This window comes from Tribolium castaneum, chromosome 3, assembly GCF_031307605.1.
Source record: "Tribolium castaneum strain GA2 chromosome 3, icTriCast1.1, whole genome shotgun sequence".
NCBI lineage: Eukaryota > Metazoa > Arthropoda > Insecta > Coleoptera > Tenebrionidae > Tribolium > Tribolium castaneum.
Window position 1 is genome coordinate 20,274,048 of NC_087396.1, and position 24,474 is coordinate 20,298,521.

Below are 24,474 nucleotides of genomic sequence, written 5' to 3' on the forward strand. Positions count from 1 at the left end.
GAAATTAAATTCTGTAGATCTATAATAGGTGACTGAAAGAATGATAATTAAACAAAAAGTGAGAACATTAAAAAGACAAGATGTGAAACAGAAAATGAAAAGCTGAAAAATCGAGGGAATGAATAATTTGAGATACTGTGGGGAAATTAAGAAACAAAAAAGCTGAAATACTTAAAGCCAAAAATAAAAAATTAACTGTGAAACTGAAAAAATATCATTTTAAATTAGGAATACAATTCAATTTAGGAATTTAGAAAAAATCAAAAGGGTGTCAATTTTTTTAATTTTTAACAAAATAATTTTATTTTGAGTTTTAAGAAAAATCCTTAAAAACCTCGTGTTCCGAAAGTTTCCTAAAATCCTATCTCTAGCCATAACTTCGATGAAATTTAAAAAAACATCGCTTTGTACTGAAAAAAAAATTCGAAAATATTTGGAATACAAACGCTAAATGGTGGACGATTTGGCATTTTTTATTATTATATTAGAAAACGTAATATTTGGTGTCGAAATGAGTTTTATATCTATAGAAAATAACAATGTTATTTCTGCATGGCTTTGAAATAATCCTTGATCGGGTCGCGATTCAATTTTTAAGCTTTGGTGAATTTGAAAGCGATCGAAGTTGGTCCGTTGATGAGTTTCGTGACGCTTGTGCAAAACGGTTCCGTAAAGAGCCCAAGTTGCAAAAAGTGAATTGTTGAAGCATACGTGTCGGTCCCAAAAAACCAAAAAATCGCTTTGGCTCCATTATTGGATTTGGCGTCGGAACGGAACGTCAACCTCCCCGTTTAAACAAGACCTCAATGATTTAAATTTTGTGATGCATCATTGTCCGGCCGTCGATCGGATCGAGTCAAACACATTTATTATGTCTCTATAGCCAGGTATGCTAATCCAGCCGGCGAATAATTGATATTTCTTTGTTGCAGGTACGCACATGTCTCATTTGTGATGGTTATCAGCCCCGACTGATACCGATCTCCGAATCAATCGCTAGAGACAACAGAATTCCTCGAAGGCAGTGAGGCCGCAGACGACAAGTGACTGCCTTGATTCATGGGCCATGCACTCATTTTCGGAGATGACTTTTCGGAAGCTCAAAGCACTTCATTATCTCGACGTTAATTTTATCTTAATAAATAATTATGTAATCGGATACTGCGGCGGCAGATCCAATTAAACGCAATTAGACGAGGTCACTTATTTACTACCTGCCCGACTTTTACAACTTAATTATTTCACTTTTTACCACCACACTCGAAAAAATTGAATTAACAATTTTAATAAGGCACTTCGGTTTATTATCCAGGATAATGAATTACGTGACCGTTTTTAATCTCGTGCGGGGGTCCCCTGATTTAATTAGAGTTTTTTTACCAAATTTACGGCGTATTTGGACCGAAGTCATGTTTATTCAAGACATGACAGATCGTATCAAAAATAGTTCGGGGAATTAGTGGCAGGATTAGGCTCTCGACAGTAGCGGCTCGTGCGTTCACAACCAAGTGAAGAGCTAACTAACACAACACTTATTTTTCAATTGAAATGGATAAACACAAAAATTTTAGAACACAAACTATTTTTTTTGATTTTTTTTTTAAACCAAGAAAAATTTCTAAGATATATTTAGCTAACTTTTTTAAAAATGTCTCAAAAAAGGTAAAACACTAAGAAGGTGCGAAGAACGAAGAACAAAAACTACACTCTACAACAAAAAATATCAGACTACTTGCACTTTTTTAACTTCAACAACTAAACCTCAAACTCATAAAAAACAAACTTTTGTGTTTTATTTTTTTTATATTTTTTTGTTTTTGCTTTAGAATTTTTGTTCTATCTTCTCTTTCAATTTGCTATCTTGAAAAGTTTAGATATGGACGTTTTATAATATTGTTATTTCTTAAAAATGTTTTGTTTTAAATTTCTTTTTTTATCTACTTAATTTGGATTTTTCACATTCTCTTTTTGTCTATTAGGACATCAACACGAAAACATCATTATTTTTTAAAGTTTATTTATGCTGTTTTAATTATCTATCTTTTTTTATTTAGATAATTTTCACCTTTATTTTTTTGTTTTTATATTTACTTATTGTTCTCTCTCTCTATTCTGTTTTGTGTCTTAGATTTTATTTCTTTTTATTCTTACTCTGTCTCTTTATTTCGTTTTTTATTTAATTCATGTTTCATGTTTCTAAATAAGAAACAAATATATTTTGAAAAATTTTGTCCAAAAAGTGACCAAATTCTTGTTTGTTGGAAAACACGAAAAAAATCACCTGTTTACGTGGAAAATTGTCAGGTTTAAGCCAAAACGTATTTTTCCAATTTTTTTTCCAATACGAAATAAAATTTCCAAAAACTTCAAAGGCAAAGAAAATCATTATTTTTGGTTTTTCTCCGATATATTTGCTCCGTTGTTCAATATTGCTTAAACAGACCGAGAAATTATCCTATGAAAATCACTAGAACGTTGCCCAAAAAATAATTACATAAATACAAATTACACAATTACATACATAATTACAAAAAACTTACAGTACAACTTTTTTGGGTTTTTTGGGTCTGTTTAGACTGAATTAAAGAAAATAGTCAATAATTAATTACGCTGCACAATATATGATTTTGTGCTAATTTTTTTGTCTAAAAATCACATTTCACACTTTTTACTTTTTCGAAATTCATTTTTTTGTGGTATTTTGAGCTCTTTCATGGATTTATCTTACTTGCTGTGAAAGGTTTTGCCAAAGAATGAAAAAATAATATTGAGATTAACGTCTTTTGGTTTTCATAGATTGTTTTATTTCGTTTTCTGGGCGTACTTTCGATAAAACAACAGTCTAGAAAAATTACTTCATTAACGAGCCGCCGCTGCTTGACGCCCAGTTGGCATCAATTTGAATTGTTGATAAGTTTAATATTATTTCTACAATTGGCTTTATAATGGACATGTTACTTTATGACAGCAATAAATCGTTGATAAAGTCGTCAAACCCCACGCTAGGAACTTTATTTCCTTGCTTGGCGGCTTTTTAACTGATTTGCATGTGCTATCAGACTTTTCTAGTCACAACTTGTTGATCTTAATCTGTCTCCTCTATTTACTTATCTCGACATCGCGACTTGTTTTTTCTAGTTCTTTACATCACCGATGGTAAGTTGAATTTCCTTATTTTTCCGCAGCGAGTTTAAAACAAAAATTTTCCATTCTTTTGTAAATAATGTTCCACGTTGAATAGTAACAAGCTCTTTTAAGCAAGCTTTCCGTCCATTGTGCACTTTTTTCAAATGTGGGCAAACTGGTTAGCGGCCGTAGTAATGCAGTAAACGTTACGATGAGAGTATATCTAGGGCCTGTATGGACTCATTCCGCATTGTCCAGAAACTTACCATTAATCTCGCCGCATTGTCAGTACTACATACAGAACAGATACTTATCATTGTTAAACAAAAGAATTCAAATTGAATATCACACGATACAGGGCCGCTTTATATTCGCTGGTTTTGTTGGCCAGTTTGCGACATGAATATGGAATTTTATGCCGACTTCTTTACTACTACACTCTTTAATTAAAATTTACGGGAAATTGCCCAACTTGTCGTGGCTGTGCCAAGCTGGAGCAAAGTTTTCTAATCAGAAATGGGTGTTGCACAGACCTTGTCTCAGGTAACTGGAGCTGCTTAGAGCAGCCAACAAAACGAAACCAACCAAATTGTTGCAATGAGATTTCATTTCAGATTATTTGACGAACACTAAGAGCTTTCCGTGCAAATTACCTGCATTTCCCCATCATTTTTGCCACAAGCTTTGATTTACGACCAATGTTAAGTAATTTCTCTACGCATATTTCCATCATCGTTCATCATACTCATGATCATAAAATAAAACTAAAGACATGCAACGTCTGCTGCGCTTTTAAGGTCGCGACTGTCATCGCCCGGTTAAATGAATGTCGCATAATTAACACTAATAAGTGAGCACTTTTTGCAAAAAATGTATCAAAATGCTGAAAACTAAACGTTTTTGCAAAAAATCACGAATGGTTTTGGAGCACGACGATGGAGTGCCGCAATTAAATTTTATAAAGCGAGTGCAATATACTATTTTTTCTACTTTCTATTTTTGTTGTTTGTTTATAGTGATTAATATTTAAGTACATATTTGTTTTGTATGGACTTGGGCAGCAAATTTAAATGTGAATAAGCTCGCCTGCCCCACATTTCGGCTACTTTTGGGCACTTAGCATATTAATTGGTATTATAATAAGCTAATGATGCTAATGAGCGCTGGTTGGCCAACGGCCAAGATGAATTTAAATGTTGCCGATTAAGACGTAAATGCCACGTCCAAGTGCTCGCACAACATGAAATATACCGTAGTAATTAAAAGAATGTCTTCATTCGGAGCCGTGTCTGACTCCATTTCCCTGGGGATTCCCGACCTAGACAAGTCGTGGAAAGTTCTTTGCAAATTGCCTGTGTGTTTCAGGCAAGCAGTGAGCTTACAAATGATAGACAATTGTACTATTAGCAGCAACGTAATGACGTTTTGTAATGGTAGGGCACCGGTTTTGACCGGTAGTCCGCTCTTTGAAAGTGGACCCTTGTCAGATGTCGCTGTATCGTTCATCATCTCGAATAACAACGAGCGAATCCCCAGCACCTCATTTGCACACAATACCACGAGATATCTCTAATTAGAGGGTACAGTTAACATTTAATGATCTGCTTTGGTCGCATCTTCGAACATATTTTGTAAACTGGTTTGCGACGGGACTTTTTCAATGGACCGGGTTCTTTGACGGGCCGTTTCGAAAAATCAGGTCAAAATTTCAAACACGGGCAAAAACCACAAGCGGGAATTTTAACCGGGACTAGTGGACGGAAACAAAGCGAATTCCGAAGCCCTTCACTTTTTTCAACAGAATAAAATCCATTACCGATCATTATCAGCTTTTCTAAAGCGGTTTCAAGAAATTTATCATAGTGATGATGACTTTTTTTTATTTAAATTATAAATTATAAGTCTTACATTAACACCACATTCGATACTAGTACACTTTGAATCTTTAGGACTAATTTTGAAAACATTTTTTCCAAATTTTTGGCGATGTGTTATTTAATTTTTCTTGCAGACGTCTAACAAAAGGGCATTAAATAATAAAGATATTTTGAAAAACAGAATAGTGCAGCTGAGTAAAATTGTTGATGTATTTTCCACATTTTTTAGGTCACTGTAACCGAGTTCGACTGTATGATGGCACTGAAAGAACGTTTAAGATCTTAGTAACAAATACATAAAAAGTGAGTCATTTACTGTTTGCAAAAATGCAAATAGTTCGCTTGGGCGAGATAAAATCGTGCTGAAGTCCATGGTCTGGAGACTTTAAATTTTGCAATAAAAACGTCAGATCCACTTGCGATATTTGTAATAATAGCCTTAAAGCGTTCCCCACATTCTCATCCTTTGGTTTAAATAAGTTGTAATTAGCACAATTAAACCGTCGGTTTTGGCTGTTAAAAATTATGGAAAAGCGGAAAACCTGTAATTAAACAGTGATTCGTGTATCGTTTAGTTTCCTTTGATGCGAACCTCATTATGTTGTCGGACGTAGGTAAATGTACTAACGGCAGTTTCGTTTTTATGGTCGCATTACTTGACCCAAAGCTGATTTTAGAATAACAAAACTCATACATATTTAGTAAGGTAAAGCAAGCTGTTTTTTATTCAATTGAATTAATTATTAGAGTAAATAGAAAGGCGTTTGATCGAGTTTGGGGCTAAAAGTTGTTAATGTCAAATGCCCTCAGGTTTAAGAGTTTCAGTCGGCAAACTCAATTTTTCGCATGTTGTGATCCGAAAACACTCGTAATCCAAGATGTTAAATGCAACTGACAACTCCAGTCAACTCTCTAAGGGTAAGATCAACACATTAGCGGGCCTTCTGGATGTTTATATTGGATTTGATGTAACCTGTCATGCTGTCATGTAACCAACAAACGTACTCCTTATCGTATCTAAAGACATTTAGATTGTCACTTGTCATGCACCAGCTGCTACCACTCGGGTTAAAGACATCGAACAATCGAAATGAATTAAAATTATCGACGAGGTGAGCCAGCACCTATTTTAAGATAACAAGTTAAAAAGAACTGCATGCCAGCAGGAAAGTGTTTTAGACGGGATCGCGATTAAACCCATTCATTATTCAACTCAAATTATCATCAATATTACCGAATTTCCCAGGTGTCTGTCGACAGGGCATTCGGACGACGCCTTGGAGCCACGCCAAGCTTTTAATAAGGATTTAATTCCGAGAAGGTTGCCAAATGAATGGCTTCCTGAACTAACACCTAGAACACTTTGCGCTTTAGCTACTGGAAAAACAACAGAAACATGCGATGACAGCCTCGAGGGCTTGAACAACTCCAACAGACCATGGAAAAACGCGAATAATAATACGTATAATTTCCTAACGAAATGACTAAAGAAGAAAAGCGCATTTTTTGTACGAGTTATGCCTACGAATTAAAACTGTCTTTGTTTTATTCACTGTATCTACTGCAATCTTTAATAAAAAAAGAATTTTATAAAAAGAAAATTTTTTTTATGTAAATACCTAAGTAAAGTGCTAAAACAAAAAGAAATACCACAATTTTTGAATCAACATTTTTCGGTTAACTTTTGACGAAAATTTTTAAATTAGTTATATTTTTGGACGAACTACATGCTCAAACATACAAAATTTTTTTTTGACTTAATTCAGTCATTTCTGGTTTTGGCTTAACAAATTAATTTTTCAGAAAAACTAAAGATGGACATCATTTCTGACCTTCTGTCGTCTCTTCTGTGTTTTGTGTCTTCTGTGTAGCTTGTATCTTCAATCTTATGTTTTCTGTATCTTTTGAGTTTTTTGTCGTTTGTGTATTCTGTTTTCTTCTCTGTCTTCTGTCTGCTGTGTTTTCTGTCGTCAGGGTCTTCTGTCGCTTGTATCTTCTATATTATGTTTTCTGTGTCTTTTGTGTCTTCTGTCTTGTCTTCTGTGTCTGCCGTCTGCTGTGTTTCGTGTCTTCTGTGTATTCTGTCTTCTATGTCTTCTGTGTATTCTGTTTTCTATCTTCTGTGTCTGCCGTCTGCTGTGTTTTCTATCGTCAAGGTTTTCTGTCGCTTGTATCTTCTATCTTATGTTTTCTGCCGTTTGCTGTGTTTGCTGTCTTCTGTGTATTCTGTCTTCTATCTTCTATGTCTTCTGTCTTCTGCGTATTCTATTTTCTATTTTCTGTGTCTTCGGTTTCCTGTGGTTTTTGCTGTCTGTCTTCTATCGTCTGTTTCTTTTGTCTTCTGTGTCTTGTGTTTTCTGTATATTTTGTCTTCTGTGTCTTCAACCTTCTGTGTTTTTTGTCTTTAGTTTCTTCTGTCGCTTATATCTTCTATCTTATGTTTTCTGTGTCTTCTGTTTTCTGTATCTTCTGTCTTCTGTGTCTATTGTCTTCTGTGTCTTCTGTCTTCTGTGTCTTCTGTCTACTGTGTCTTCTGTCTTCTGTGTCTTATGTCTTTTGTGTCTTCTGTCTTTGTGTCTTCTGTCTTTGTGTCTTCTGTCTTCTGTGTCTTCTGTCTTCTGTGTCTTCTGTCTTCTGTGTCTTCTGTCTTCTGTGTCTTCTGTCTTCTGTGTCTTCTGTCTTCTGTGTCTTCTGTCTTCTGTGTCTTCTGTCTTCTGCGTCTTCTGTCTTCTGTGTCTTCTGTCTTCTGTGTCTTCTGTCTTCTGTGTCTTCTGTCTTCTGTGTCTTCTGTCTTCTGTGTCTTCTGTCTTCTGTGTCTTCTGTCTTCTGTGTCTTCTGTCTTCTGTGTCTTCTGTCTTCTTTGTCTTCTGTGTATTCTGTCTTCTATCTGTCTTCTGTGTTTTTTGTGTTTTCTATGTCTTCCATGTTCTGTCTCCTCTCTCCTCTGTCTGGGTGTTTTTTGACTCTTTCTAATTTTTTCAAGGTTTTCCGTCATTTTAAAATTTCAGATTTTACATTGAAAATAATTGGACTTATAACGAAAATTGAGCCGTTTTTCTTGAAAAAACACGTGTATGTCGCTACCTAACATCATAAAACAAAATAATTCTCTACAATGTGGCTCTTCTTATTTAAAATTAGTTTTTTAGGAATGTTGTTTTGGATCTGAGTTCTAATTATCCCCGTTTAATCGAGTCGATTGTTTTGGCGTATCTTGCGACAAAAACGATCTAATTGTATAAAAATTGCAGTCTAGCCGACAATTGCAAAATTGTGAAGATGTGGGAAGATGAACACCAAAATGCAATGCTTGTTAACCATAAATTATTTTATAATGAAAGATAATCGTGTGAAGATCAAAAAAATGCGTCTTTTTGCATGGAAGAATGTGTGTTCATTATTACAAGTATTTTAAATAATAAAGCGGCATTTTTATTTCCCCTGTCTGCGGTTTTTATCGAAATTGTAAAATATGAGTACTACGGGAAAATTTAAACGTTGCTACCTGCCATTAAATGGTCTTAACATTTGTACGTGTTGGTCAAACCAGTTCTTGCACTTGAGTTTTCAAAAATCGGCCAGCAGGTGTTCTTGATGTTTGTTCGCCTGATTGCGCCACAACGTATCACTATGATCATAAGTAATTAAATGCTGTAAATAAATAAACAACCTACATCCAACCTCTCGAATTTATTGCAGCGCATCAAAAGCAACGTCTAGGAATAAATCAGGAATTTTTCCTCCAAACTTATGATTTACTATGCGATTAAACCCGCCGTAATGAAAGTCAAACGGCCGTAAGTTTGTTTAATTTCAGCAATTCCGATGAGGCATGTAAGTCCATTTCCCGCAGATAACTCTCGGTGAAATATCGCAAGGCCTTCCTGCCGATAACGGATAGGATAATCCCCAAGTAATGGAATAATTGTCGATTATTTATCGGCGCGAGAATCTCGAAAGAACAATGACAGTGAACAGCGCATAACGGGCCCTTTTACCCATCTAATATATAATTAATAGCACCGTTGGAACGGTTCTCGAGGAATCGTCTCGGTGTAGGTGCGTGGGTCTGACCACGGGTTATCGCGCCTTCATGTGGCTGCCGCCAACGCGAATAAAACCCGGAATAATTGCTCATTCTCATGCACGAGAATTATTTGTAATGAGGAAGTCGCTAGAAAGCAGCGGGGCTCCACCGGAACGCGAACGCTTGAATCCATTAAAGCTCCAAGAAGTCGAAACGGGGACCACTTCCAACACCATTAGCGCGATACGCCGTTCGCTTATTATTTGTTTACCCCCATTTTCGCACTTGTTCGACTAAACTGGTCTCGCAGGTACGGTTAAAGGAAAACATTTTTTATTTGTCCACGAATTTCTGAGAAGTTGTGGGATTTGCCACTGAAGTGTTTCGCAAAAGAAGGTGGTTTAAATTTTTTAATGTTTCATTATTTATTAGTAATTTTTGACATTTTTGCTAGTAACTTTAATTAGAAACAATACCTGGCCATAATTTTCCGTTTTCTTTTGTTTTATGCCTTCTGTCTTCTTCTGTATTTTGTCTTGTGACTTCAGCTTTTTTTTTTCGTTGCTTTCTGTTTTCTGTGCTTTTTGTCTTCTATCTTCCGTGTGTTTTATTCTCTTTTTGTTCTGTTTTTTTGAAAAAGATGTAAAAGATTTTCTTTTACCCAACAATATCGAAGTCTTAAGGTCCTAACGTCTTTTTGCATTAGTCTGTATTTTTGTCAGAATTTTTGAAAGCTCTTTGTGTAACTTCAATTAGAAACAATATCTGGCCATAATTTCTCGTTTTCTTTTGTTTTCTGCCTTCTGTCTTCTTCTGTATTTTGTCTTTTATTTCTTCAGTGTTTTGTCTGGTGACTTCAGCTTTTTGATTTTTTCTTTTTTCGTTGCTTTCTGTTTTCTGTGCTTTTTGTCTTCTATCTTCCGTGTGTTTTATCCTCTTTTTGTTCTTTTTTTTGAAAAAGATGTAAAAGATTTTCTTTTACCCAACAATATCGAAGTCTTAAGGTCCTAACGTCTTTTTGCATTATTTTGTATTTTTGTCAGAATTTTTGAAAGCTCTTTGTATATCTTTTTTTTAATCCTGTATCTGCTTTAGTTATGACTACTTAATTGTGTTTTGGTTTACGTTCGTTCAAATAAATTTATAATAAGAGTTTTAAGAAACAGTATTTGTGTCATCGCTCAATATTATTTTAAATAAAGACTTTAAAACGAAAGCATTACTTTTATAAATCGTTTGGATTCAGGGTCAAGATATATTTTTTTACAAAAATTTTGTTAAAACTGAAAAAGTTTGTACAAAACGTTGAATTGCCTTGAAGTTATTATTTCAAGATCAGGTTAAGAGTTTTGTTTATTTTTCTGTGCAGTAACATCTCAATTCAAGCCATTAATTTGATTCTGTGTTGCTAGCTCACAATTCACTCATAACTCTTGCGTCACTTGGGGCCTTCCTGGTAATTTGCATACGATTACGTTGGAAGTGGTCACAAATCTATTTGCTTTTGTTTACTGAAGTGGGCAGTTAAGATATTCCTCAAACATTGACTCTGCTTGAACCAACTCCAAGGCCCCCAACCCCGGTTATTTTTAAATCGAAAAATTGCTAGAGTCATCGTCGACTAGAAAATTACGTATTCATGAATCAGTCTCCTTGTCGGCGAATAAAGGTACCTTGGATTCATTTGCATATGTTCGTTTTGGGCAGTGATGAAATTTATTCATTACTGTGGTCAAATATTGTCCCACCTGTCGTTTGACAAAATGCGCTTTAGAAATGTGGGTCGTTATGTCCGGCGTACACATTCCCAGCGAGATCTCAAGTGTCTGATTGGGGTCTTTTAACACCTTTTGGCACAAGGACAATACCCTCAATGCCTCCCCGGGTGTCGAGATAACAAAAAGAGATTTCGGGAGATTATAGCTGGGTGCGTACTTGCGGCCTGTGTAAAGATCAAGTGTGCGGATGTGTTGGGGCTCTTAAATAATTCACTCCTTAATACACCCGCTCTAAGCCTTTCGGAATATGGACAATGTTAATATAATACTTGCTTAAGTGCACACCGACACCCCGGATTCGTACACACCTGCTTTGAGACGGATAAATGGACGTTTTATGCTAATGAATCCCACTCAAAAATCCCTATCGCTTTCAATATGACTAAATTAAGACGTTTCTTTAGCTAAATAACATCTCCGGCTTATGCAATCAGATTATTAATTTATGAATTACAATTCTATACGTCCGCTGGAAACTCACACCTGCAACAATAAAAAGCCGCAGTGACTGACCAATAACTCATCTTTTTAATTCTGACGGCTGATGGAATTTCGACGCACCAAAGTGCCCATCAAAATTCTCATTGCCAATTTTTCGCTAGAATTTAAACGAGCAGCAGAGCAATCTGCTTTATTTACATCGCGGATTTGTTTCAATGCACATGTTAGTCAAAATTTCTGCTTCCAATTGAGAGGAAAAGTATTTTCCTTTCGTTGAAAATCATCCAAAAATTAGAGTGATTTTAGGACACTTCGTTTCTTTGACAGCACAAAGCTGTGAGGAAGTTCAGTCTTTTTTTTGTTGTTATACTGAAATAGAATCATTTGATTCCATTTTTTTCATTCACAACTAATTTAAAGACGAAAAAAGAAGAAAACTAACGGAAAAACTTTAAATTTAAGTTGAATCTCTAAATAACAGCTTTTTTCGAGGCATTAGATCGAATCAGTGCAATTTCTAATATAATAAAAGTCCAGTCTCATCTGTAACTTATACAGTGAGGATTTTATTTAAATCGTTTTCTAATACGTGTCACCCATTAAAAGTACATTAATTTTTGAAAAACATTTTGACTAAACGGCTATTATACGTGTATACTTATTCGTGTTTTCTGTGGCGGAAATGGTCATTATTCTTCAAAGAATTTGACAAATTACAGCAATTCAAATTCATAATCTGTTCCTAAATGCACCTCAGTACACTTGTTTTCTTGAAAACACGATGTTAAAATTCTTCTTGTTAGTCCACCATCAATCATAAAGTGACACGTTCGACAGAATTTCGAAACAACCTTATCTACCTGACAAATTTCGTTTTAAACGCTTGCCAGACAAGAATTTACAAAAATGTTCCGTTCCAAAACGACCATGCAATCCGGCACTAAATCATTGTAATGTTTATAAATAAACTATTTTGCAAACAAAACAATAAGCTGCGCTTATCTGCGATCTCCCAACTGACAGCTAAAATTATTGTTTCTAAATGCCACAAAATTCCATTAACTGAACTCTGTTCGTGCAATTTTTTTGGTACTTGATACAATATCCTCCCCTGTTCGGTTCACGTAACAACCTAAATATTTGATGAAAATCCGCATTGTCACCGGCAGTTTTCATTAAAAAAAATCGGAACATCGTGGAAATATTTTAGTGGACAAACAAATTCGGTAACTTTCAACCTGCGGTTGTTGTGTTAAATAAAGCGCTTTTATTATAACACAAAGCCAGGTAATTAAATTTATCCCGGGGATCACTTTGATTGTATTGTAAAAATTTAATGAAAATTGACATTACAGCAGAGTTTTATTATTGACGGTGGCCGCAAAGTCTGGAATGCGGCCGTAAAAGCGATCCGTAAGAGACAATATTGGAGTTTTCTTCAAGTGGGTTTAAATTAGGAATACGAGCAAGTTGATCAATTTTAAAAATTCCCCGATTGTTGGCTGAGTAAAGACGCACTAATGACTTGAGTTTTGGCCCGAATTTGCAGTTTTTCAACTCCTGTCCAAAGTTATTCCTTCCGTTAATTGCTCCAAGTTGTTTAAAAAATTTCCGCGCGAGTGCCTCTCGATTAATTGCATTAGAGCGTCAATATTGGCAGTGCACAAAAGTGCGTCTAACAGATTTTAATCGGCGCAGTTTAATCAACCGGAGGGACGTAAGATAAGAGAATTCCATTACGAGTCAATAATTACGATCTCTTGTTGCGTTGAGCTGAGAATTTCCAGTTTGTATTCAATTTGGGCTACAATAGATGTTGATGAATCAAAGGGATGTGCCTTACCCCTTACGCACCAGTTGAATACAAATATGCTCTATCTAAATCCCGGATCGCTAGAAAGCCTAACAGTCATACGTCGAAAATTTTCTAAAGCCGAGACTAGCTCCGATTTCAGTCATTGCGACGCAATATGATACCGCAGACCTATTCGGTATTAATAGCAAAAAATCCAATAAGCTTTTGTGGGAGCTTACGAAGCCCACAGTGAATCACTAAGCCGCCTTCAATAATATCTCACATCTATCGATTTTATTAAAATTGACCCGCGTTTTTAAACCAAAAACATAAATATTCAAGCGCAGCTTAAGACATTTTCTTACCGCAAAACAGAATATTTAATAACAGACAGAATATCAGTGCCTTGCTGCTCCTCAAAAGCATTATTAACATTTCTGAATATTTATACAATTTGAAACAGTGAATTATAATGAGAGGAAAAGTGCGTAGGAACGTGAAATGTGGCGACAAGTAAAAACATGTAATGAATGTGTACAACCAATTAATGTCATGTTTACATAATTTCTTGGTCAATGAAATGATTTGATTTTCTAAGTTTGGTAAAAGTTGAATAACTTAACACAAAATAAAAACAACAACTATTTGTGGCACTATTTTGATACAGACCTATGTAAAATGATCTGGGGAATCGATTGGCGTTTAGAAAACCCTCCAATTTCCGACAGTTTTCTAGTTATGATTTTTTTATTTTACTTTTGTGACTAAAATTTTAGCTAAAAATTTCAATTTTGTTAAAAGCTGGTATAATATGTAGAATGAGCCGCAGAATTTACTGGAACAAACCGATTTGTTCTACGACTTTAGTTTTTGTGTTATGAATTTTTTAATAATTAACTCGGCGCATCCACCATTTTTTAAGTTGTAATTTTTTTTATTATTTTTTTCTCAATGACAGCAAAACTATTCGGAAAACTATTTTGATACAAACCTATGTAAAATGACCCAGGGAATGGATTGGCGTTTAGAAATTCCCCCAATTTCCAATAGTTTTCTAGTTATGATTTTTTTATTTTACTTTTGTGACTAAAATTTTAGCTAAAAAATTCAATTTTGTTAAAAGCAGATATAATATGTAGAATGAGCCGCAGAATTTACTGGAATAAACCGACTTGTCTTACGACTTTTAGTTTTCATGTTATGAATTTTTTAATAATTAACTCGGTGCATCCACCATTTTTTAAGTTGTAATTTTTTTTAATGTTTTTCTTAATGACAGCAAAACTATTCGGAAAAGTGGAACTATTTTGATGCTAGCTTATGTAAAATGACCTGGGGAATCGATTGGCGTTGAGAAAATCCCCAAATTCCCAACAGTTTTTTAGTTATGATTTTTTTATTTTACCTATTTTTACTGTTGTTCACAATTTTCTCGAAATGTATTAGTCGGAGAACAATGATCTTTTTTAAAAAATATAGATAACTAAAGGAGCATTCAACAACAAAACGACAAACCTCATAAGATAACTTTTAATAGTTCCGAAGTTATTGCCCGACAAATGTTTCGAGTAGCGAAAATCATCAAAACTCTCGACAAATATTAGAAAAATCAAACATCAACATATTGAAGCAATTGTCTTTTTTGCACTTTTTAACAATTTGAGGGTTTGTAAAGGTATAGAAAAGTCCATAAAACTTTGGTAGGACAAATATGAAAAAAAATTTTTTTTATTTTTGACTTGACCACAAAAATTTTAGGCAAAAAAAATAAAAATTTTAAAGTTTGTGATAAGCTGTAGGATGAGCCGCAGAATTCACTGGAAGAAACCGATTTGCTCTACGACCTTTAGTTTTTGAGTTATGAATTTTTTAATAAATAACTTGGCGCATCCACCATTTTTTAAGTTATAATTTTTCATTTTTTTTTCGCAATGACAGCAAAACTATTTGGAACAGTGAAACTATTTTGACGCTAGTCTACGTAAAATGATCCGGTGAATCGATTGGTGTTGAGAAAATTCACAAATACCCAACAGTTATTTAGTTATGATTTTTTTTATTATACCAATTTTTACATTTGTTCACAATTTTCTCGAAAAGTATTAGTTGGAAAACAATGATCTTTTTTAAAAAAGTCAGGTAAACAAAAGAGCTTTTAAAGACAAAACTACAAACTTCATAGAATAACTTTTAACAGCTTTGAAGTTACGGCCTGACAAATGTTCCGAGTACCGAAAATCTTCAAAAATCGCGACAAAAATTGAAACATCAAATATTAAAACATTAAAGCAATTGTATTTTTTGCACTTTTAACACCTTGGGGGCTTGTAAAGGCATAGAAAAGTCCATAAAACTTTGGTAGAACGAATCTTAAAAAAAAAATTTTTATTTTTGACTTGGCCACTAAAATTTAAAATTTAAAATTTTGTGAAAGCTGCAATAAGATGTATAACAAGCCGCAGAATTGACTGGAATAAACCGATTTGCCCTACGACTTTTAGTTTTGAAGTTATGAATTTTTTAATTAATAATTTGGCGCATCCACCATTTTTTTAATTATAATTTTTCATTTTTTTTATTTTCTCAGTGACAACATAACTATTCAGAAAAGTGTAACTATTTTGATGCTAACCTATGTAAAATGATCTTGTCCATAACAACTCTAAGTCAATAGTAATCAAAAAGTTGTAACACAAGAAATTCGTTATAAGTTGAATAACATGAAACAGTTTTTAAAAATATACTACACAAAAGTGAAGAAAGCTAGAAGTAGAAAAGCCCATAACATTTTATAACATTTTTTTATCCCATTTCAAACAGAAAAACACAAAATAAAGATGCAGACAACTATTAAAATTGTAAGGAATGTGAAACAAATTTATGTCATGTTTACCTGATTGTGAGCAAACTGACCATCATTTTTACGAAATTGCAAGTCCTGCGACAAATTTCGTTATAAATGCACAAGCAATTTAGGTATCAGAGTGTTAGTTGAACATGAAATTAGCAATTATGTGAGGTTTGTGGAAACTGTCGGTCACAAGTAATTTTGCAACATTAATTAGGGACAAGAAACCAATTTCCGTTCACAGAAGAAAGGATTACGTTTTGACCCAATCTTCCGGTAATTGGGAATTTGTAAAATATAACGCCAGTGAAATACTTTTATTTGGAAAAGTAAACGTTTCACCTCGGGCTAGGTGTGTATCACTTGACTCTGGAACGATGATAAATGTCTTGAGGAGTGTGTGAGTACAAAAGTTCCTATTCATTAAAGGAAAATGTTGAGTAAGACGCATGACGAAGGCAAGTCAGTTAAGACCCTTGGCATCGTAATTAGGTTATTTGGATTCATTACTAAACTATTCAACAAGTCAATAGATTATTTGTAAGTAGGGAGACGTACGCTACGTCTGTATCGAATCAACCAAATAGTCACTTCTGAGAAGGCACTTTTTCCCAGCTTGAAATTGTTATTGTTGCATTAATAACCATCTTTCCATTGAAAGTTTCCCGTCAACTCCACATCACGAGATAATTAGATCCGATCAACGCAAACACCGTTTAACAAAAATTTAGCTTTTTAAATTAAACTGCACCTCCTTGAAACTTTTCCCAAGTTAAAATTTAATTAAAAAGTAGTAGTTGCCGGTGAGGGCGCAAACTTTAATCATTCCGGCAGTATAAATTATGGGGTTTTTGCCCCGGTGCAGTTTTAAGTGTTGAATTGTACAGTGTATTTAATTAATTATATTTCGGAAATATCAAACAGGATTTCTAATTTCAACAAACTTTTGTAATGCATGCATTAAACAGGCCAACTAGAAAGTTTGCTTTGTAGTAAGGAACTTTCGGAAGCAACCCCAAACATTAGCGAGATTCTGAAATTGTAGAGCTGCGTTTTGGGCGGAGACGCCGAATGATTACTTCGATAATTAATGGCGCCTCAAACGGAATTGAAACAGTTTTCAAACGGACCCCACTGAGATATGAGCTACAGCAAATTTCATTTTGGCTCAAAACCCGCCGCTGGAAGACCTGCACTAATGGGGGCCAATTCGGGGATTATTACAACTCAGAGACAAGTTACGATTATGAAATAAGAGGAGTTTGTACAAAAAATTGTTAAAATTTACTTCTGCTCGTATCAATATTATGAAGAGAGAATATGTAAACTTTGCTATAAAAATTATTCTAGAAACAAACTACAGCTTTATACTACAGAGAAAAGAAAGTAGAAATGCTTCTAAATAATCGTATAAAAAATTACAAACTGAAACTGGAATCACAAGTTTTCAAAGTCATCGTTTTCAGTCAGAATAGGGCGTTCTGAACTATTTCAAAAAGACCGAAATCAACGGACATCAATATTTGAAGAAAATAAGTCAATTTGCGCCATTTTAAAGCGATTTGATTTTTTTTAAGCTAGGACTTCTTGGACGTCAACTTATTTCAACCAAATTAATAACTATAATGTGGTTTTTCGTCGAGAATAAGGGGATATAAACTATTTTAAAGTAATTAGATTTTAAACTAGGAATTTGTTTGAGAAAACCAAAAAAAATCGATGTTTTCGTCCAAAAAAAGGCGGTTTTAGTCATTCCAAAAAAAATCTAGCATTTTTTTCAGCGATGATTTGTTAGAAATCAATGGTTTTAAACAAAGCTGAATAAGACGATTTGAACTATTCTGAAGTATTTTGTCAAATTAATCAAGGATTTAACGCAAATGGTGTGCTCATCAAACACACAAAAAATCGTATTTTTATGTGTTTTATTTTATTTTTTTACCATTTTTTGATAAAAAATTTAATAGTTTGCTTATAGCTCCGCAGTTAATAAGAAACTTAAGGAAGAATTATTTAAAATGTTAAAATTACACGTTGAACTAAATTAATAGTAGAAATTTAAAAATAAATTTAAACATGATAAAGGAAAAGGAAGTATGAAAAATTATTTTGCTTTTTATTTTTTGTTTAAAGTAAACTAAAGGAAAACTCAATTATATCAAACTTTCAGAAGAAGGCAGTAAGTAACTGCACATAAATGTACTCGTAAACGTACATATACAATAAATAAAACAAAGTTTAAAAAACCCGACACACCAAACCTTTATTTAAAAACACTACACGTTTCAACCACAAAGTGTTCATCCTCAAGTGAGAATATAAACTTTTTATTTATATACAATAAACAAAAAAGTAAAAAAGAAAGAAAAAACTGTATCTATCGATAAAGTATCTAAAAAAATTGGGGCTAGGCAGAAAAAACTAACAAAAATTCAAGAATAATTAGATTAAATTAATTGTTGCTATAACAAAATGTGCATGTGAACGGCACAACAAATTTTTAGAATTTAAAAAAGAAGAAAAAAGGAATCTTTGCTTACTTTTTAAAATGATAATAAAAGTATAGGTAAAATATGTATTAATAAAGGGAAATTAGAACAAATCTGAAAGCTTCACAGAAAAAAAAGTTCCAGATTACTTTGAAAGAAAGAAAAACAATTTTAAAATCTTGACTCTTTCTACAATTTGTGGATTACGCTTTTAATCAAGTAGTTCATCGCTAAAAAACCTATTTTTCAGAAACTAAATTTATTAATAATTATTCGCAATTAACTTTTATTTTATTAGTTTGAACTTATTTTTTTTATTTTCTCTTAGTATGTACTCACCAATTTTTTTTCTCTAAATATTTCATCATCAGTTTTATTTTTCTTAAACAATGCGTTTATATGTCATAATTATTTTTGTAAATCTCAAAGTAAATCTTCAATTTCTACCTCGATTTCTGCATTAGATTATAATAAAGTTTTTTTTTTGGCGAGGACGAATCTCTCTACATATTATCTAAAAATGTCTAATGCAGATAAGTTGGTAGACAAGTGAATGTTCCTAGGAGAAAAGGTTTTCTTGTCTTGATGAGACACTTCTTAGGAATAATAGTTATCTAAAAGTTGAAAATACCTACTATCTAAAGAATCTAAAGACGAAGAAGAATTATGTCTTTGTGTTCGTATTTGTGATTAATCAGTGGTCAGAAGCAAAAAATAATTCAACATAAGGGAACCTACTAGAATTTGTAAAATACAATTAGAAGAAAATTGAACATAATAATGCGGGTTAAACGTAGCTTAAATACCCGTAGCACTTTTTTATTTATTTTTTAAGTAAACTGCTGGTTTTAGGACCTATCTATAGAACTGTCTTTAGTTTAATCTGCAATTAAATGTGTGATTTACTGATCACGTGACCAAACTAAAGCAATTTGATTAGTCCATTTCCTATAAACCGGCCCTTAGACTGTTAGAAAAAGCGAAAACCAAACCGAAATATGTTTTTTTCTGGAAAATGATGGTCTTCTGGCTTTCACTTTTGGCATCAACTGTCCCGAAAACTTTAGGCTTTTGTGGAACTTCCTTAGAAATTGCGTCCGTGGTCATTGGCGCCAATATTGCGAGTTATTTGTGTCGTAGTAGTAAAACCGTGAGGTAAAGGGTCAAATTCGGTTAGTAGTTAATTAAGTTGCGGTCCAGGTATTATGAAATGGCGCGTCTGTCGTTGTCACAAGTTCATGTGGTTTTGGCACACAAAACAGCCCTCAGGGACGCACACACTGCCGGAATTCATTTACCTCAACATATTGCACACTGTGTTTGATATTCAACACTAGGGCAATTTGCCATTTTTTGTGTGCGCTTCGGATGTGTGTACATCGGGATAAAGTGATTATGGAACTCATCAATATTCCCTCGTTGCAACCGTTCGCCAAATTATTTTTAGCCCCCGGATACCATTTTTCCAACAATGCACCGTAAATAACGCCAGCCCAAGATAACTTTTGATGCATTGCATCGGCCGGTGTTATCAACTCCAGCCAATTATATTAACATCACTCGATTGATTTGTTCTAGTTTATACAAATACGCGCGCTAATCCTATCATCCACTGCAAACAGCAGCGAATGTAAATCACGGCGCGATAGCAGCAAGCGTTTTACAAAAATTCGAGCTGACCCTGTATAATATTTTACATTTAATAATAATAATAATAATAATATTTATTTTATTTTCAACAGGTGAAACACCCAATTACAGAAAATAAACTTAAACTTAATGATCGTGCTGCAAGCAAAAACTAATAATTTAAATAAACTAAAACAAACTAATAATAATACTATAATAATAAATTAAGAAACAAGAACTAAAATTAAATTTTACCTAGCCACTAAAGTAACTAATTATATGATTTTTAATGTAATTAAATGAATAAAAATGAATATCACAACTACTGCAAATTTTGTTAAAATTACTACACATTACATATATAGGTGATTTTAATAGAACATTCGTATTACAACTGCAACTGTAAAAAGTCATGGGATGCCGTGAGTTAATTCTAGGAACCAGAAAAATTATCTTATTAACAAGAGCAATACAGTCAATCTTGTTGTTTAGTAATTTATGTAAAAATGCAATACTTGAGATAATTCTCCTAACTTCTAGAGAATTGATATTAAATGTCCTTAAAAGCACTAGTTGGTCACATCCCCTATCGGGGTAATTTTTAAAAGAAATATACCATAGCAGTTTCAAAAATTTTCTTTGGACTGATTCAATACTATTTATGTGTGTGGCATATATAGGTGACCAAATAATTGCACAATATTCTAACTTGGAGCATACAGGGGCAAAAAATAAGACTTTTAAGGCTCTTAAATTAGTAAACTCTCTACAGTTGCGATAAATAAATCCTAAAGTTTTATAAGCGCTATTAATAATATTTGTAATATGATTCACAAATAAAAGTTTGTTATCAAAGGTAACTCCTAGATCTTTAAATGTGTCTGTTCTTTGTAAAATGTGACCACTAACATTATAACTATACATGATCGGAATTTTCCTATTTGTGTAAGACATAATAAAGCATTTAGATATATTTAGGTTTAGCCTATTAGCTTCGCACCACTGGAGGAGATTGTTGATGTTATTCTGCAAGACTTGACAATCATTACCGGTTTTTATGATATTATAAAGCTTAAGGTCATCAGCAAATAGAAGACTGTTACAAGTTACTGCTGCAGTAATATCGTTTATAAATAATAGAAAAAGTAAAGGACCTTTATGGAAACGGGTGGCTGGTATGGAGGTGAATCGAATATTATGCCTAAAATATTCTTTTGTACTTCCAGTGTCTTTCACTTTATGGCCCTTTTGCCACAAATTATTCGAACCAAATCAATTTCCTCCTCGATAGCGGCAATCCACGAGACGTATGAAAATGAAATGGGGGAAATATTTATGTCGCAGATACAATATTGACGCAATGTCGGAATAAAATAAACGTTAACAAACCATTTTACGAGCCTGCACGATATAAAAATGTAAATGACAAAGTATAAACTTTGGAACATTTAATTTCGGAGCGGCGTTATTAAGTGGACGAGATATATCATCATTTGTAGATGCTTTAGACTGCTTTACGTCAAATAAGCCAGAAATTTCGCTCCAGATGCAATAACAGAACAAATTCATCAAGTTCCAAGAAACGCGTGTCTAATTACTCCCGGTTTGAGTTGGCGAGTGACAAGCGTGTGTTGTACACGAACTTGCTTATTTTGATTTTTTCGGGCCGATCGGTGCATGTACTAATGAAGCGGATAATCGAAAAAAGCCTAATGAAACGTCGCTTCTTACAACACGTTATTTTCAACCGGCGCTAAGTTATTTATTGCCCAGTACACATGTTAAATGCTTGCCTCATAATATTTTGGGCGATTTTAATTTAGTCGGCGATTTATTTGGGCCCGATAATTAGAAAATAAACACTTTTTTTAGACCAGTGTTTGACAGGAATTCCATTTGTCTAAATTAAAGGAGCAACGCGTCTGGGGCATTACTGGGAGCATTTCTTACTATTAAAAGAATGCGAGTTGTGGGTTCGACTGTCGCGACGTGATCAACGAACTTTTTTCAAATTAAAAATACACTTGGGGAACTTTATTTACCAATTAATGCGATTTATTTTTCAGGATTTGGATGCCGTGAAGTGTCTTATTTAGGTAAGTTTTCCTGAAAATAGGAGCCCCAGAGCGGTCTACCGATACAACTTATTGATTGTATTTATGTTGACTTTCGTAACGAGAACGCCTGAAACTATCGGCATTTTCAGGCAGCTGAGCCAATAAAAAATCAGACTCTTTCTTAAGTCGCGTTTATCATAAAGATAAGCCTTTGTGAATACGGGAAATAGCTCGCTCACAAGAATCATTTCAGAGACACTATTATTTTTTATTCGAAATGTTATCTTAGTCTCTGTGGTGCATACAAGAGCAGAGCTTTTTATGTTGGCGCTACACAGCAATTTTCGTGGAAATATGAATAAATGATTGAACAGAAAGTTGCTCCTAATGGTATCGATTCGTTTTGTTTAGAACAAGAAATGGCGGATAAACTGACTCCATTACGAGGAATTCCAAGCTGAATTCGGATGATTTATCCAAATGTAGACAAATGGAAGATAAAAGCATCCATCATCAATTTTTCAAAAAATTTTATCCGACTGTCTCCAATCCACCCCTGACTTTTGTCACTTAAGCAATCGCTTGGTGTAATGATTTTCTAAATTTTTGATGAATTTTGCAAAATCAGAAAATTGCGGCATGTAATCATTAAGTTATTCATTAATCATTATCAGTTCTGGAAATATTTGGAAGAATTTAGAATAGTTTGGAAGTTGAGAGTAGTATTTGGAATAAATATATTAAAATAAAGTATCCAAAATATCATACCTACCAACAAAGAAATGGAAGACTTTGAGGAATTCAAAAAATTAAAAAATGGACTGAGCTTTTTTTATTTAGAACAAGATGATAATTAGTAAAAAATACGACGTTTGTTTAAATTTGGAGAAGGAAACACAAAAAGGCTTTTCTGAATTCAGCATGAACCAAGATTTATTTGGCGATTTGAAAATGGCCCATTTGTACAAGTTAAGTAATCCATTTGTACAGATAAAGAAGAAAAGTAGGTAATATTAATAATGTCGCAGAAAACATTTACGTGAATTTTAAGTCACATTAAAGAAAATAAAAAAAGTGACAGGGAATTTAAATACCTACTAAAAGTAGAATAAGATTTTGCTTGCATTGAGAAAAAATACGTATATAATTTATGGTCCTATCGTACTTTACGATGTCCGGGAAAACATTTTAGACCAAATAATGATTAAATTGAAATAAATTCATAGTAAGTACAAGTATTCAAAAGAAATTTAGTGTTTGTTTTTTTAGATTGTATGTATTATTTATTTGTATTTATTTTTGTAGTTATTAGTACTTTAATAAGGCGGTCTTTCAAATTTTGTTGACAAGATACAATGTTTTGGCCCACAATTAGATTGCCATCTTCTTTTAAATTATAACATACTTTTCGTTTTTTCCTAAATTAGGGTTTATTCTTGTCTTTTTTTCTATTATTTGTAACGTGGTGTCTATTAGTGGAAATAAAGGATCGAAAAAAATGATTCTACTTTATTTGCACTGTTTCGACAACAGCCGTTGTCATCTTCAGGTTAACAATTTGCAACAATTTTTTCTATTCAACACCATTTAGTAGTAAAAAATTGTAAAGGTCCTCGTTGTTTTACCCAACCACATAATTTTATTTTTTTGTTGGTAACATTTTAAGCTTTTTTTAATATTTTATGTTACATTCTTAATTTTTTTCACTTTCTTTGATATTTCTAAAACTATGTAGATACTAAAAAATAATGTTAAATTAAAAGTTACTTCACTTACTATGATATAAAATATACACTTTCAGTAAAAAAACAAATATGAGAAATGAAAACCAGGAAATTATTTAGTAAAAAATACAAAGCTGTTAAATAATGTAAAAAACTTTCCACTTTCAATGTACGAATCAAGATCACCAAAACGAGTGAACGATGAAACCTGGTTGTTGTGCTTAAAAAAGGCATGAAATGACTCAGTTTTTAAAATCTGTTGGAACGTATTCTTCGTGCTCTGTTAATTTCAGTGTATTTGAGAGCTGACAAAGACTCGCATTTATTTGCCGATTCGGCATTTTAGTTTTCCTCTTTATGGTTGTTGTAAAAAAATGCGCTCGGTCACGGCCCCGTGTGAGAACAAAGATGCGTAAAAAGCTCCTTTGCGTCACTTAATCAAGCCGTTGAGTAGCGTTGCGAATTTGGCAACTTCTTGCAGAACGGGAAAAGTTTAATAATCGCCTTCTTAATCCATAATTCGATTCGATTCGTGTCCGTCGCTTTTTGTTAGTGTTTAGTGGGTCTGAAAAGTCGTATCGGTTCAGTTGAAGAAGAGTGGCTTAGCGCAAGCAAAGACCGCCAGCCGTGACTTTATTTCCAGACATAATTAGTTGCGGCCCGTCGGAACGTCACGCGACTTG

General features: G+C 33.5%; 1 protein-coding gene across 2 annotated transcripts in view; it reads left to right on the forward strand.

Moving 5' to 3' along the window:
• The window catches only part of pxb, a 132,463-nt gene that overhangs the window by 61,297 nt on the left and 46,692 nt on the right, over window positions 1-24,474 (forward strand). Inside the window, exon 2 of one of the 2 annotated variants that reach the window (XM_015981406.2) lies at window positions 22,077-22,106. The exons of the other annotated variant lie outside the window; for it this stretch is intronic. The gene's annotated coding sequence lies outside the window, so the exon portion shown is untranslated. The remainder of the gene's footprint in view (window positions 1-22,076; window positions 22,107-24,474) is intronic. 2 annotated transcript variants of the gene reach the window in all.